We start from the raw sequence: 15,941 nt of genomic DNA, 5'->3' as shown, positions 1-15,941 counted from the left end.
TTTTTCACAAAAACAAGTAATTATCTTAAAATTTGACAAACGTCATGTTTTTTTCCTTTTTTTTCAACTTTGAAAATAAAACATTTGCATCAATATAACAGAAAACAACCCATGGCTCTGATACCACTGTTGGGTTTTGAGCATTCTAACACTCATATGGTGTACATGCAACCCTATAAACCTTGGATCTATGTTTTCTCTATTATACATGCAAATATTAACTATTCCAAGGTTTCATCCTAACTAGCATATTATGAAGCACATATAGTACAAAGTTCTACTTAGATGACATACCTTTTGATGTAGCTTGATGTCTTCAAGCTTTAAGAGCTTAGCCCCAATAGTATGGAAGCCTCAAATGGAATCACAAATCACCAAAACACCTTGGAAGAACTTGAGAGAATATGTATGCACACTAAAATCGGCCCACTCTTATTTTCACACACTTGTGCCAATTTTGTGAGCCAAGGACCCCTTTATATATTATGGAGGATTAGGGTTACATCCATGTAAACCCTAATACCCATGACCTTTCATTTACATAGGATCCATGGGTTAAAAGCTCCATGGACCATCCATGAAAGCTTAGCCCAACCTAAATGAACTTGGCCCATTCCATATATATAAGAGTCCATATTTAATTAGTTATTTTTGATCACTTAATTAATTCTAAATTAATTCTTGATCAATACTAATTAAATAATATGATTCCATATTAATATATTAGAACTTATAATATATTAATATAAATCATAAATATACTATTCTCAAAAGACTATCCATATAAATTGTGCCGGTGAAGTGCAACCCAAATGGACCATGCCGGGTCGGGTCAAGTACATACCAAATATAGTTATGGACTTAGACATTAATCCAACAGATTCTCCATTTGTTGCCAATATGGCATCCAATGTACCTGTTGCTCACACAACATGTAACTTTTATGAGAAATGTAATTGGATCGTTGACATAGTGTAACACCCAGGATTCAGAAGGGTAATTATGGAAATAAAACATCAATTCTAAAGGTCAACTCGCCGAGTTTAAGGCAAAAAACTCGACGAGTAGGAAATATGGGACATGCTCGTTTTGGAAGATCAAATCGACGAGTTGGGGAGGTCCAACGCGACGAGTTGGCGCTAGAAAATGAAACCCTAATTTTAAGGGTTTTGCACCCTATTTAAACACTTTAACCTCCATAGACTGGCCTCATTTCCAGCCTCCAAGCCCCAAACCCTAGGTCTCGAAACCCTAATGCATTGTGTGAGCTTGTGAGTCATTTTTGAGAGAAATATTGTGTTTGTGAAGCTTATGGAAGAAGGAGAAGCTTGAGGACTCAAGAAGGAGATTATAGATCCAGAAACTTCTCTCCATTTGCAGCATTTTCTGGTAAGCAAGTCTCAAACTTGCTTAATGATTACTTAGATCTCTTCATTTTCACTTTTATTAGGTTTTGGTCTAAGTAGCATGGTCCTTAGGAAATGGACGTCCCAAGCGAGTGTACTTCCAGATCTAGGACCTTGAACGACTTTCATGGAAAAAGGCCATGCATGGAGAGAAAGTCAGAGACTTTACGTGTTCATGTAGTGTCCAGGGTCTAGATCTCAGTTTGTATGCCTTATCTTGAAGTATTAATGGCTTTTGGATCAAGATCTAGGTCTTAAAGAGTTAGGGTTTGAGCAAAATCCATTAAGGAAGGGTATTAACGGGTAAAGTTGGAAACTTTACAATTAAAAGGACATTTTCAGTATGAATATGAATTATGGAGCTTAGATCTGAAGGATAGGAGCTTAATCCATTAAGAAGGGCTTAACAGACTGAAGAACTCGGCGAGTTCATGAGAGAACTCGACGAGTTGTTCTTGAAATGTCCCGATTCTTAAAAGGAAAAACTCGACGAGTTGAGGGAGGACTCGACGAGTTGATGCGAAAAGTCACGATTTTGAGATTCATGAGAACTCGACGAGTTGAAGAGCAAACTCGACGAGTTCATTTAACTCGAAGCATTGACTTCGACTTGGACCTTTTGGACTAGAGAAGCATTATTGGGCCCTAGATCGAGGCCCATGCGAAGGGATGGGGCCTAATTGGAAATTGGGCCATATATTGGGCTTTTATGGATCTTATGGTTTTGGACCTTATTGGTTTTGGGATTGGGCCTTAGTTATGGGTCTTGTTGGGCCAGGGGTAAAATGGTCATTTTACCCCAAGATTTGATTATGGTTCATGGTTTAGAACTTAGTTGCTAATTGGATATTGTGTTGGAAATTGTTGGTTTAGGAAGCCGTCAGGGCAACAGCTAGGGAGTTCGGGCAGCAAGATTCATCATTCGAGGTGAGTTATCTTCCAGTAAAAGTGGGTCTAAGGCACCAAGGCCAGCCCACTAGTAGGAGTTTGTTGTTAGATGATTGTCTTTGTGATAATTGTTTGGTATGCCACTATTTGTTATGATTTATGTGTCAATATGATATGCTATTATGTGATAGTAGTAGAAGGGGTGAGATAGACCCCGCAGTCGGTTGAGATAAACCGGAGGGTAGGTCGGGCACCCAGATATGCCTGACAGTATGTTTATGATAAATTACTATGTGGTAGTGGTAGGGGTGAAATAGTCCTCGTAACTGGTTGAAATAAACCGGAGGGTAGGTAGGGCACCCAGATATGCCTGACAAGGTAGGTCGAGCACCCATATATGCTTGACAGGGGTAGGTCAGGGCACCCATATATGCCTGACAGGGTAGGTGTCACACCCCCGAACCAGACGGCGGAAACGTCCGGAGGCGGGTGACTTCATCTTGTAATATCATCATAGTGTATATAAATGAATCACAGACAACATCATCAACCATACATTCACTAATACAACATACAGGGTTTACATCATTGTATTTGTTCACAAAAATTACATGCCAAAATATTAAATGTATGATGGAAGCAAAAATACGACAAAAGTCCACATGTTCTTGATGACCGACCTGCTTAACGAGTCCCTGACAATACACGTTATTTTGAAAACGTCAACATATATAATGTTGGTGAGTTCATAAGCATGTTTGTATGAAAACTTTGTATCATTTTGTAAACACCAGAAAATCCGATATTTTATGTAAAAACGGTTTGTAAGTTTTGTTTCAAATCTTGTATTAGAGCATGCGTATTCTTGTTTGATAATGTATAAAGAGAGTTTCCCAGAAAATCCTATATTTCCTGTATAATGAAAAAGTGTGGTCTTAACACCAAGACCTGGGAAATGAAAATGTATAGTACGTACTTTGTATCACGAAGGAGCATATGTATTCCGTAAATTTATTTGTTTGTTATTCTCTATGTGAGTCTCTATAACCATGCTTGATATGACTGATATGCCTGTCATGAAGTTCTTCAAGCGTCGCGTTAGGTAAGACATTTGTCACCCTAGACTGGCCCGTCTAGCTGTAGCGAACAGCTCAGGTGCGGGGGTGTCAACCCCGTATAGATCTATACATAAATTCTCGCTCTCCCTCCAGGTGACTATGGTTATAACTACAGGACTTATCATGTACACTAGGTAGGTACGAATGAAGGCGTGTCTCACAAGAGCCTTAACTAAATGTACGCGAATAATGTGTCTCGTTGTTTAACGCTTTAAGTAATGTTTCAAGTATGTATTTTTGATTACAAACCATTGGTGATAACAATACCATTTGTTTTTATAAAAATGTCAAGTATTTATTGTTATCAGCCCGATTAACATAGAATGTGTCGTGAGACTCAATAAACATGAAATTGAGTATACCATGCCCAATAAACATGTAATGAGTATGTAAGGCCCAATAATCATGAAATAAGTATATAAGGCCCAATAAACATGTAAATGGGTATTTGAGGCCCATTTTTTTAAAATGACATTTTTGGCCCATTAAGCCGAAAATTTACAATAAATGCCCATTTTTGTTAAAAATGACATTTTTAGCCCATTAAAGCCGAGAATTTACAATCAAGGTCCATTTTGTTAAAAATGACGTTTTAGGCCCATTATGGCCGAAAATTACAATTAAGGCCCATTTTTGTTAAAAATGACAATTTAAATCCATTAAGGCCAAAAATTATATTTTAGGCCCATGAAACCGTGAATTTCCAAATAAGGCCTATTTTTATTAAAAATGGCAATTTTAGCCCATTAAAACCGAGAAGGCCCAAAAGAAACCCATTTTGTCCAAAAATGACTCTTTTGGCCCCTCTAAAACCGCGAGTATCATTAAAAGGGCTCACTTTTGCTTATTTGTCAAATACGGCCCCTCATTGGGTTTTCTTTAGTTTTATAGTATCCTTTAACATGTTTAATCTTTTTCAACATCATAATGAGTTACATAAAGTAACTTGTTTTCCTAATATCTTCAATACTTGGAAGATATAACGAGTTCATGAGTGTTAAACATAGTTTCATAACATATTTACACAACATATCATGAAAATACACACAAGCATGCATAAATACTTAGATTTAACACAAAACCAACTTGTATTCTCCCCCAAAAGTTAGTAAATAACGAAAAAGGAGGGGTATGAAGCTCACCTTGGTGTTAGTTCGGTTTTGAAGAGAATATTGAAGGAGTTTTCGGCCTTAAATGCTTCTTAGGAAGAGTTTTCGAAACTTAGATGTTTCTAGGAATCTAGACACGAAATGGAGTGTTTATGAGTGAGAATCTTTGCATGAAATGGAAACAAATCATTTGAGAGTGATAATAACTTACTTAGTGGATGATACTTGATGCAAAGCTCTTGAAATCACACACACAACTCACGAATTCTTGAAGAGGGAATAGGGAGTTCTTGGTGTTCCTAGAGAGATAAGGAGTTGATAGAGTTTTATGATTGAAAAAAATGGATGAAGTGAGGGGGGGGGGGGTGTGGGGGTCTTTGGCCGTAAGTAGAGGGAGAGAGAAGAGAGTGGGTTAAATGGTTATTACATGAAGGTTAGACTCTAAGTGCATAGATGTTTGATGGTTAAATTGCATGGATAACCTCTAAACAACAATGAGGTGTCACTAATTTAAACTAATTCAATTTCTCTTTTTTTATTAAAACCGAGAATTGGAGAGGGAAGGAAAGAAAAGAATAAACATTGGGCTTGAATTGGATAGCAACCGAAAATATGTAGCCCAACCAGAAATTTTTCGGCCCATTGGGCCCACATACAAGTTTACGGCCCAAAAGAGTAAAAGAAATGGGTTTTCGGCCCAATGTGATTAAATAAGTGGGTTTTCGGCCCATAGAGATAAGTTGAGTGGTTTTCGGCCCAATAAGGCCCATGAAGAGTCTTATGGCCCAAAATACTATTGCTTAATGAATGTGGGTCCAATTAGGGCCCAAATGAGGATTCTTGGCCCAAAAGAACCAAGTTGAGGGGTTACTGGCCCATTAGGCCCAATAAGTGAATCCTGGTCCAAGAATAGGTTTGAACCGGGAAGTTAGGGTTACAAGCCCAAAGTCGAGTGAATGTAGTGTATGGAATTAGGTTTAGAGCTTGCACGAGTGAGTTTTCATTCGAATTGTCGTTTTTGAATGAATAATTGTATAACATCATACTTAGGGTTTCAAGATACACCAAAATTTAATTACACATGGACAGAATTTCCTAGCCTTAAAATACTAGTTGTGACATCATCCCCCCGTTAGAGGGAATTTCGTCCTGAAATTCTTTGAAAGCTGATCTTAAGAGATAGAGAAAATGTGAGGGTACTTTTGCGTCATTTGATATTCACGTTCCCATGTGAATTCCGGTCCGCGCTTAGCATTCCATCGAACCTTCACAATCGGAATGCGGCTTTGTTCTGTACGCTTCACTTCCCTGTCCATGATTTCAACTGGTTCTTTGATGAATAGGAGATTCTCATTCACATCGATTTAATCCAAGGGAACAACGAGGGTTTCATCTAATAGGCACTTTTTCAGATTTGACACGTGAAACACGGGGTGTATCTTGCTGAGCTCCGCGGGTAGCTGCAGCTTATAGGCCACCGGACCGATCCGGGCAAGAATCTCGAATGGTCCGATGTATCGTGGGTTTAGTTTTCCTTGCTTCCCGAAACGTACCATCCCCTTCCAGGGAGAGAGTTTTAGCAGCACGCAATCCCCTACTTGGAATTCCAGTGGCTTTCGTCTTTTGTCTGCGTAGCTCTTCTGTCTATCCCGGGATGCTTGGAGTCGTGCCCTGATTTGAACTATTTTCTCCGTTGTTTCCCGAATGATCTCAGGCCCTATGAGTGTGCTGTTCGGTACCTGTCCCCTTGCCAACTGGGTGTCTCCTACCTTAGCCCAACAGAGGGGTGATCTACATTTCCGACCGTACAAGGCTTCGAAAGGAGTGACTTTAATGCTTGTGCGGTTGCTGTTGTTGTATGAGAATTTAATTAATGGAAAGTGAGTATCCCCTTCCTTACCAAAATCTATCATACAAGCTCAAAGCATATCTTCCAGTGTTTGAATGGTTCGCTCGCTTTGACCGTCGGTCTGGAGGTGGTAGGCAGTACTCATATCAAGTTGGGTCCCCATTGCTTTCTGGAGTGACTGCCAGGATCGTGAGGTGAATCTACTATCTCGGTCAGAGATAATAGATATCGGCACTCCATGAAGTATCACTACCTCCCTGATGTAGATTCGGGTTAGCTTCTCCATTTTGTACGTCTCCTTTATTGGCAGGAAATGGGCGGAATTCTTTAACCTATCGACAATCACCCAAATAACATCCAATCCGTCTGCTGTCTTAGGTAATTTGGTTATGAAATCTATTTTAATTCTTTCCCATTTCCACTCGGGGATTTCGGGTTGTTACAGCAATCCCGAGGGCTTCTGATATTCCACTTTAACCTTGGCGCAAGTGAGGCACTTGTTCACGTAAGTGGCAATTTCTGATTTCATGTTTGGCCACCAATATTGTTGCTTCAGATCCAAGTACATTTTATCAGCACCGGGATGGACTGAATATATTGTTTTGTGCGCTTCCTTCATGACCACGTCTCTGAACCATCCAAACTTTGGGATCCAGATTCGGTTCATGAGGTAATAAGCTCCATCCTCTTTGATTTCGAGATTCTTGTCCATCCCACGTAACGCTTTGGTCACAACGTTTTCTGGCTTCAGTGCCTCCAATTGAGCATCCCTGATTTACGTTGACAAGTGGGATTGGATGGTCAATGTTAGGGTTTTCGTTCGTCGACTCGTGTATTCCTTCCTGCTCAGGGCATCGGCCACCACATTAGCCTTGACCGGATGGTACTTGATCTTGCATTCATAGTCGTTGAGCAGTTCTACCCACCTTCCCTGCCTCATGTTTAACTCTTTTTGATTTAGAATGTGCTGAAGGCTTTTGTGGTCCGTGAAGATGGTGCACTTTTTACCGTAGAGGTAGTGCCTCCAAATCTTCAGGGCAACGACCACAGCTCCCAGCTCGAGATCATGTGTGGTGTAATTTACTTCGTGGGTCTTTAATTGTATGGACGCGTAAGCTATCACTTTTCCACGCTGCATAAGAACACAACCTAACCCTTGATTTGAAGTGTCGCAATATACTACGAAGTCTTTGGTTCCCTCTGGCAAGGATAGTACCGAAGCACTACAGAGGGCTCGCTTCAGGGCTTGCAAAGCAGCTTCTTGCTTGCCAGTCCAGTTTAAGGGTACGCCTTTTTGGATTAGAGTGGTGAGGGGCTTGGCGATCTTAGAGAAATTCTGAATGAATCGTCTATAATATCCGACAAGACCCAAAAATTGCCTGATTTCCGTTGCCGTCTTCGGAATTGCCCAGCCTTCAATAGCCTTGATCTTGGAAGGATCTACATGAATTCCTCCCTCACTGACTACATGACCCATGAAATTCACACTGCAAATCCAGAACTCACATTTGGAGAATTTTGCATATAACTTCTCTGCTCTCAACGTCTCCAGAACCTATCATAAGTGCTGATAGTGTTCTTCCTTATTTCGAGAAAAGACGAGTATGTCATCGATGAAAACAATTACAAAGTTGTCTAGGAATGGGCGGCAAACTCGGTTCATGAGGTCCATAAATGTTGCGGGGGAATTCGTTAGATCGAAGGGCATAACAACGAATTCATAGTGGCCATATCGAGTTCGGAAGGCGGTTTTGGGGATATCTTCTTCCCGGACTCGTAGCTGATGATATCCGGACCTTAGGTCTATTTTTGAAAAGTAACTGGCTCCTTGAAGTTGGTCGAATAGATCATCAATCCGAGGGAGTGGGTATCGATTCTTAACAGTGAGCTTGTTTAATTCCCGATAATCGATACACATTCTGAAAGTCCCATCCTTCTTTTTGACAAACAAGACTGGAGCTCCCCAGGGTGAGAAGCTTGGCCTTATGAATCCTTTGTCCAGAAGTTTGCTTAGTTGACTTGATAACTCCTGCATTTTGGCGGGAGCTAACCTGTAGCGTGATTTGGCAATTGATGTGGCTCCAGGTATTAGGTCAATTCGAAATTCAACCTGTCTTTCAGGAGGTATTCCCGGGTGGTCTTCGGGAAATACGTCTGGAAAGTCACATGCCACTGGGATATCTTTGATGTTTATCTCCTCTTTTGTTTTATCCACAACATGAGCGAGGAAGGCATAATTTTTCTTGTGCGGGCATTTTTGTGCCTTGATGCACGAGATAAGACGAAGATTGGCGCCAGGTTTATCACCATAGATTATTAGGGTTTCGTGGTTGGGGAGGTAAAGGCAAACGGCCTTCTCGTGGCTCATAATATTAGCATGGTGGGGGCTTAACCAATCCATGCCGACTATCACATCAAAACTCCTAATATTAACTGGCATCAAGTCTATTTGAAATGAGTGGTTGTTTAATGTTAATGTGCATCCTACGTAAATGTCCTTGGTTGTTTCAGTTTTCCCATTAGCCATCTCCACCGTGAAGGCTTCACTTAGCTTTTGGGGTTGTTGATTTAGTAGGTGTTTGAATTTATGACTCACGAAACTCCGCTCAGCCCCACTATCATACAAAATGCATGCGTAAGTGTTGTTGAGGGGAAACGTACCAGTAACAACCGTCGGGTCTTGAACAGCTTCTACTTGACCCAATGTCAGGACCCTACCTTATCCTCATGCACCTTGGTTGTTGGCTTTGGGGCAGTTTCGCCTATAATGGCCAGTTCCTCCACATCCATAACAAGTATGACTGGCCCCGACATTGTTGTTGTTGTTGCTGTTGTTGTTGGGCTGTTGGTTTGGTTAGGGTTGAGATCTATAGTACCAAGCGGTATTCCCCTTGCGTTGCAGTTGGTACATTCCATTTCTTGGCACTCGCCATTGTGATGATAGTTACATTTACCACACTTGGGTAGAGTACCGGCGTAAGGCTTTGCAGGAGTTGGTGTGGTTGAGGTTTGAGCAGCGGGGGCTGGTGTGGTTTGAGCGGTAGCAGGATGAACTGCCACTGTTTGCGGTTTCTTGGAAGATCCTGAAGGTTGTCCTCCTTTCATTTTATTTCCCGAAATCTTCTTGCTACCTTCTTCCTTCTTGGCTTCAGTCTCAGTAGTTTGGTACCTTTCTTGTTTCCATGGTCATAGAGCTTCTGAGCTAGGCGTTTTGCACCATCAAAAGTTTCAGGGTTTGCTGCAATCATGTTCCCTTGAATTGGGGGAGTTATCCCCCAAATGAATCGTTCGATCTTCTTTCCCTCTGAGGTGATCATACCCGGGCACAAAAGTGCTAACTCACTGAATCTGGAAATGTAAGCCTCGATGTCTGAGTTTTTCACTGTGAGGTTCCATAACTCTTGTTCTAGTCTTTGTACTTCCCCACGGGGACAATACTCTGCCATCAACATCTCTTTAAGTTCTTCCCAAGGCATAGAGTTTGCGACCATCAAGGTCATGTAGGGCTGTAAATGAACTGAACGTTCAACGAACTGTTCATGAACCGTTCGGCGGGAAGTTCGTTTATGTTCGTTTATTTAATAAACGAACGAACATGAACACAAATTATCGTTCGTTTAGTTAAACGAACGAACATGAAAAATGGTCTTGTTCGTTCAATTATGTTTGTGAACGTTCGTTTATGCTGTTCGTTTATATTCGTTCATATAAGTTCATTTTATGTTCACATATGCCTAATTGTGTTTGATTACATTAGTGTATTATATGTTCATTTATGTTCATATATCTTCAATTATGTTTTTTTTATCTTTGTTCATTTATGTTCGTTTGTTTATGTTCATTTAGCATGTTCACGAACATAAATGAACGAACATGAACAATGTAATTTGTTAAACGAACGAACATGAACAAGAAAACTCATTCGTTTATTAGTTCATGTTCGTTTATTTGTTCGGCTAACTTAAATGAACGAACATGAACAAGCCTCGTTCGTGTTCGTTCGATTCGTTTATAGCCCTAAGGTCATGGCCTTCACATGACCATTCCACCAGGATAGGGCTTGGTCAACAAATGTGCAGACTGCGAACTTCACCTTGCTTTCTTCCGGACATTCGCAGATTTCAAAGATAGACTCGGTCTTTTCAATCCAGTGCTTCAAGGCTATCACGCCGTCGGTTCCATTGAATGTTCGTGGTTTTGTATTAGAGAATTCTTTGTAAGTTCATGCTTTCTTAGTCCCTTGATTCATTCCCTAATTGGAGCTTCCTGTTCCTTGACCATTTCCACCACCATTATTTCCATTATGAATATGAGCCAACGCCGTTGTGACTGCTGCCGAAACTACTGCCTGGAAAGCAGCAGAGTTTACCTCCGGCGGAGGCGGCAGTGGTGGTGGTGCAACCGTGTTGTTATTTTTGTGCACCAGTCTTCGAGGCATCTTCTGTCATTGAACATAAAGATGGTGAGTACATAGCAGTATGGGCTTTCGAGTTCCCTTGGCATATAGTGGTTTCGGTGGTTCGGTTGTGCATATAAGTGAATTCATACAATATTATGAAATATGGAAAATAGAACACATAGCAGATAACAACATCACAAATAAAACATAGAACCATTTCATTAACGATAAACTGCATAGTACTATACATGAAAATTCGCCTTTGAAAGACGTACAGTACATAGAGAAAATATAATCCGTCAGCATAACGGCTCTATGAGTAGTGTAATCACTTAATCATAGAGTCAGTCCTACATATAATGGTAAACAAAGAGAGTCCTATCGATAGTGGCGATGAAGAGAGAAAATCCTACTCGCGGCGAACGACATCTGGTGGTGCTGATGATGAGGTGGATGCGCCTTGAAGCCTGGCCAAATGACGCTCGGTGGCACATAGTCGGGCCTCCAACGCTGTCTGTCTCTCCTGGTAGTCCCTAACCACCTACTGAGTCAGTCTCTCTGCACGCTCCACCGCAGCCCTCATCGTAACCATCCGACCGGCAGTCGCATGTGCCTGCTCACCTATATCTCGCGTCCTCCTGACCATCACTGGTAGGGCTCGATCCGCAGGTCCGCCGTGACTAAGGTCGTAATAGTATCGGTTCATGCCGAATGGGGGACGCACCGCCTGCTGTCTGCTCCATCCTATACGGGGGCACCCTAGCTATGTATGGAGGATTCATGACTTCGGATTCCGCGTCCGAGTCATCTGCATCATCCCCGTCAGACTCCTCCTCCTCTGAGTCCACTACTGGTTCTGCAGGTCCCTCTTTGGGTTCCTCCTCTGGTTCCTCTTTTGGTTCCTCTTCTGGTTCCGAATCCAGCCATCCTCCGTTCCCCTGGTTGGGGAAGTAAGGATCTCCGGGTAGATGAAATCCAGCCATAGAGTCTGCACAGAACTATATGAATGCAAGAAAATGGACAACATGTAAGAATAATCCTATAATATTTTAAATTTTTATGTTTTGGTTCCTTAAAACTTCTTGGATTTAGAATTGGTAAGTTTCTAGATTCATTTCCCACCACGATCACTCCTAAGCACATGTTGGTCGTATTTTGAATAAATATAGATGATCAGGCTATATTTATCTCCAATACGACTACATAACTGCCTGGGTTTAACCGCGATGTTCAATTCCTCCAAAGACTTTTATTGTTTCTTATTGTGACAGTACCCTAAATGCACACATATGTATGTAGTTTATTTTTGTTCAGAGTATTTTAGTCCCAATGTATTTATAGTTGCATATCTGGTATGATTAGATATGCCAGTTCACTATAAACATTGCTCTGATACCAATTTGTCACACCCCGAACCAGACGGCGAAAACGTCCGGGGGCGGGTGATTTCATCTTGTAATATCATCACAGTGTATATAAATGAATCACAGACAACATCATCACCATACATTCAATAATACAACATAGAAGGTTTACATCATTGTATTTGTTCACAAAAATTACATGCCAAAATATTAAATGTATGATGGAAGCAAAAATACGACAAAAGTCCACATGTTCTTGATGACCGACCTGCTTAACGAGTCCCTGAGAATACAAGTTATTTTAAAAACGTCAACATATATAATGTTGGTGAGTTCATAAGCATGTTTGTATGAAAACTTTGTATCATTTAGTAAACACCAGAAAATCCGATATTTTCTGTAAAAAACGGTTTGTAAGTTTTGTTTCAAATATTGTATTAGAGCATGCATGTTCTTTTTTGATAATGTAAAAAGAGAGTTTCCCAAAAAATCCTATATTTCCTGTATAATGAAAAAGTGTGGTCTAAACCCCAAGACCCGGGAAATGAAAATGTTGTTGAATTAGGTGTCTAAGCCCATAACTATTTTGGTGTGTACTTGACCCGATTATGAGCATGGTTCTTTTGGGTTGCCTTCACTCATGCAAGTTGATAGGATGACAAGAGGAGAGAGAGTAGAATTTATTATATGAATAATAAATTCGTACTCAAAATGGTTTTATTAATATATTACAAGATTAATACATTATTTGGAAATCATATTATTTAATTAGTATTGATCAGAAATTAAATTAGTATTAATTTGGTGATCAAGAGAGACTGATTGAATAAAGGGGACTGATATTGCAATTAACTGTTAGTTGCTAGTTGGGCTGATGGACTCCATAGAGTGGAGTGGACAAAATTTATGGGGAAGCCCATAAGATTTCGTCCAAAGAGCTCTAAGGAAGGAGTCTCTGGGCTGCTTAAGGCCTAAACAATCATATTAGGGTTTCCACCTAAAACCCTAGCAGCCACAAGTATAAATAGACCCCATGACTAAGGGATTTTCGGCCAATGCTTCTAAGAGACCCTAAGGGCCGAAAATATTTCCTCTCCTAAAGTCATCATGTTGTTTAAGTATTTGTGACTCCATTAGAGGTGCAACATTTGAGGCACTAGGCTTTTAGAAGTCAAGATCAAGAAGGATTGTGATTTTTATTGCTACATAACAATCAAGGTAAACTTCCTAACCCTAATCATACGTGTTTTTCCAGATTTGTATGCTAGTCTATTAGGGTTTATTGCTTTGGTATTCAATGTTGTATGTTTACTTAGAAAACCTAGATCAAAGCAATTAGGGTTGCATGAACACCATAGGAATGATGTTATGCTGATAACCCAACAGTGGTATCGGAGCCTAGGTCGTTCTTCTAGTTGAATAGATGCAAAAGCGAACTGCTAAAGGATTAAAAAGTCGAATTTTTTGTTGTCTGCGACACCGACTCGGCGAGTCCATCAGTGGACTCGGCGAGTTGCCTGAACTCGGCGAGTCTATCTGTGACAACCCTTAAATTTCTATCTTGTAAGTCAATCCAATCAGCCAAAAGTCAGACTTGTTTCTATTGCCTTTTAACCTTGTTAAGGGTAATTTTAATGAGTTTTAAGCCTAGTAAACTCACGGTTTGTGTGTTAGGAAGTGTTAGCTCGGGTTCTTTGAGTTGCAATTGAGCCGGAAACTCCATCAAAAGGGGTTCACGGCCACATCTAGACTCCTGGCCGTGAACAAGTCCCCTATATATATATGAAGTTGGCTCATTTTATTCACTTTTTCAAATCCTTCAACTCTAGCCGTGAACACACCTCATTCTCTCTTAACTTTCTTCAAACCGTGAACACTCCAAAGGCTTCCATAAAGTAAGTATCTTATCCCTTACTTGTTCATACCTAGAAACACTTTATTCCACACATGAATCAAGCACCAAAATGCAAGATCTTCAAGAGTTCACGACCCTGAACCCTTCATGTGGCCGTGAACCCTTCATAAGATCTTGATATGGCCGTGAACCCTCCTTACTTGGCCGTAAACCCTTCTTAGGATCATAGTTGGGCCGTGAACACATCATGTGTTCTATGGCCGTGAACCCTTCTAAGGTCGTGAACACTTGTTTGTTTGGACGTGAACTCCCTTCAATCAATCATATGTGATTGTAACACTTCATTTCAAGTGTTTCCTAGTTCCTAAGGTTGTTTCCCTTACATGTTAGTTGTTTTAAACACTAATAATATACATATATGTATCAATATATGTCAATTAGGACTCGTTTGTGCCTCGAAACTTCATTCGTGGAACTTCTCATCCTTACTCGAATCTTCAATTGAATCACACACATAAGGTGAGTTAATACCTCTATAATCAATCTTTTAAATGTTTATAAATGCTTTTAAGGGGGGGGGGGATACAAGTTGAGCACAATATTATTGTGTTAATATTTTACCTGTGATAACCATCACATTAAAAGATTTCTTATGCTTTTATAAGTGATCAAATCTATTCAAAAACTCTTTTAAAAGATGTTACATTATTGTTTATAAAACCCCGTTTTTAAAGTACATGCATATCTTAGTAGATAATCAAGTCTTTTCTACAAATCAAGGACAGTTCAAAACATACATACTAGTAAACTATAATAGGTATAGTTTAGGGGTTCAGAACATACTATAACTAGAACAGGATTGAACATACTATAACTAGAACATGAAGGAACATACTATAACTAGAACACGAAGGAACATACTATAACTAGAACATGAAGGAACATACTATAACAAGAACAATATAACAATAATGTGAAACCACTACTTCACGGCTTAGCAATATACTTGTTATGTCGCGTTTTATAACCAGAGTCTCCTGGAGGGAGAGCGTGAATTTGTGTATAGATCTATACGGGATTGACACCCCACACCTTGCTGCTAGCTACAGTGGGACTTGCAAGTCTACGGGTGACAAATGTTATACCATTTTCGACGTTTTTAGATCGTCGTGTTTCATACTAGTCAAATCAAGCATCGTTATAACCTCATCACATTTTAACCTTAATTAAACTTATTGGTTTTAAGGTAGTTAGTGCTTCAGTAGTTATTTTATACAATACCACTGTATACTTTCATTTTCCCATTACATTCATATAGTGATATTCTCACATAAACGGTAATGCAAACTATTTTCTAGTAGAGATAGTCATAAAACTCGGGAAGACATACACTCTTACGAGAAAACAAACAAACAGAACAGTCGGGTCTTGGTACATTCAATTAGAAGGGGGCCTATAATGCTAACTTTATGATTCCTCGGTAGATACATTAGGGATATATATTAATCGGATCCGACAGACAGTAGGATGTGTGCTTTCCGCTTCATTTCCTGTTCCTTGTTTGGTTGTGGGCTTAGAGCAGATTCACACAGTCTACTCTCTATTCGATCTTATATATATATATATATATATATATATATATATATATATATATATATATATCTTGTATACACCTAGAAATCATAGGGAATAACATGTATGGGTCAGGTCATAGCATACAATTTCAGTACACCGCTTTCTAGTACAAAAACATTCTTTTTGGATTGAACATTAAGTAGGCGAAACTAGAAACTTATCTGTAAAAGGTTTGATACACATTATTAAACCAGTATAACTTAAAGGACCTTAGGTGGTTAATTCTATAATACCCTAGCTTATACATCAGGGTTATATATAATTAATATCCGATAGGCAGTTGAATGTGTGACTTCCGCCTCATTTCATGTTCCTTGT

Source organism: Lactuca virosa, chromosome 4 (genome assembly GCF_052849685.1).
Source record: "Lactuca virosa cultivar CGN04683 chromosome 4, Lactuca_virosa_CGN04683_v6, whole genome shotgun sequence".
Lineage (NCBI taxonomy): Eukaryota > Viridiplantae > Streptophyta > Magnoliopsida > Asterales > Asteraceae > Lactuca > Lactuca virosa.
The sequence above is the reverse complement of the archived record's forward strand: the minus strand, read 5'-3'. Positions refer to the sequence as shown.